General features: G+C 37.9%; 1 pseudogene; it reads left to right on the top strand.

The window, feature by feature from the left end:
- The first annotated feature begins 806 nt into the window (after positions 1 to 806).
- Positions 807 to 1,624, top strand: LOC118657017 (annotated as a pseudogene).
- The last annotated feature ends 361 nt before the right edge of the window (positions 1,625 to 1,985 follow it).

Here is a 1,985-nt window from a genome sequence, read left to right as displayed (position 1 = left end):
TAGCAATCACATTCATATAGTTAAAGTATCTTTCCTAGCTGTTGCACCAGTCCATACATTTGCCATCTATGGGGGAAACTACCTATTTCCCCAAACTCATGCCAATATAGTGTTTTATGAAATGTGGAGTCATTTGCCCATTAAAGAGTGGAAAATAGTATTAGTGGTGCTTTAATTTGAATGTTTCTTTTTATGAGTAATGTTGAGTATCTTTTCTTAGAGGCAATTATATACATACTAGAGGCCCAGTGCACGAAAATCGTGCATGGGGATGGGGAGGTCTCCTCAGCCTAGCCTGCACCCTCTCCAATCCGGGACCCCTCGGGGGACACCCAACTGCCGGTTTAGTCCCAATCCCCACGCAGCCTGCTGTTCAGTCGTTTGGTCTTCCCTCACTAACCTCCCTGCCGGCCTGGTCTCCCCACGCAGCCTGCTGTTTGATTGTCAGTCCAGTTGTTTCAGTTGTGATGGCCCCTGGCTTTTTATATATTAGGATATATTTTATGATTTGCTCATACTCCTTATTCACTTTTCCATTGTGTTTTTAATCTTTTCCTTATTGACTTGAGGAAGATTTTCTATTAAAGGGATAAGCCCTTTGCTTATTATTTAAAAATATTTTTCAGTTTTCATTCATCTCTCTTTTAACAGTGTTATTGAGATATAATTGATGTACAATAAACTACTTATACTTAAAGAGTACTACTTGGAAAGTTTTTAACAGTTTTATTGGAGTACAATTGACATGCAATAAACTATCATATTTTAAAAATACAGTTTGGCTCTTTGCTGCATCTACTGCAAGGATGAAGACCATTGTCAGCAATTGGACTATGGACATCCCAGAAAACGTGGACATCACTCTAAAGCAGTGATGGTGAATCTATGACACGCGTGTCAGAGGTGACACGCGAACTCATTTTTTTGGTTGATTTTTCTTTGTTAAATGGCATTTAAATATATAAAATAAATATCAAAAATATAAGTCTTTGTTTTACTATGGTTGAAAATATCAAAAAAATTTCTATATGTGACACGGCACCAGAGTTAAGTTAGGGTTTTTCAAAATGCTGGCACGCTGAGCTCAAAAGGTTTGCCATCACTGCTCTAAAGGGATGCACAGTTACTGTGAAGGGCCCCAGAGGCACTCCGTGGAGGGACTCCAACCACATCAATGTAGAACTCAGTTTCCTTGGAAAGAAAAAGAAGAGGTTTTGGGTTGACAAATGGTGGGGAATAGAAAGGAACTGGCCATGGTTCACACTGTCTGCAGTCATGCACAGAACATGATCAAGGGTGTTACACTGGGCTTTTCACAAGGTGAGGTCTGTGTATGCTCACTTTCCTGTCAACATTGTTACTCAACAGAATGGTTCTTTTGTTGAAATCAGAAATTTCTTGAGCGAAAAATACATCCGCAGAATTCAAATTAAAACAGGTGTTGTTTTCAGTATCTCAAGCTCAAAAAGATGAGTTGATTCTTGAAAGAAATGACATTGAACTTGTATCAAATTCAGCTGCTTTGATTCAGCAAGCCACAACAGTTACAAACAAGAATATCAGAAAAATTTTGGATGGTATTGATGTTTCTGAAAAAATAACAGTTCAGCAGGCTGATGAATAAGACCCAAGTTGTCCAACTATAGAAACTACAAGATGACGAATGATTTGTCACACTTCTTTGCAATATTTAAAGATGCAATAAAATCCACATATTGATTTGGGAGGGGAATAAATGAGTGAAATAAAATGCAATTTGGTAAAATTTTATCTATGCATACTCATGAATTAACACCACAATTAAAATAATAAACATATTCATCACCCCCAAAAGTTGTGTGTATGTGTCCGCCTCTTTTGCTCCTCTCAGTCTCCCATCCCATCCCCCAGACAACAACAGGTCTGCTTTCTGTCACTACTAGTTGGCTTACATTTTCTGTAGTTTTATGTAAACTGAAACATGCTGTATATACTCTTTTTTTGTC

This window comes from Myotis myotis, unplaced genomic scaffold, assembly GCF_014108235.1.
Source record: "Myotis myotis isolate mMyoMyo1 unplaced genomic scaffold, mMyoMyo1.p scaffold_m19_p_1, whole genome shotgun sequence".
Taxonomy (NCBI): domain Eukaryota; kingdom Metazoa; phylum Chordata; class Mammalia; order Chiroptera; family Vespertilionidae; genus Myotis; species Myotis myotis.
The sequence above is the reverse complement of the archived record's forward strand: the minus strand, read 5'-3'. Positions and strand labels throughout refer to the sequence as shown.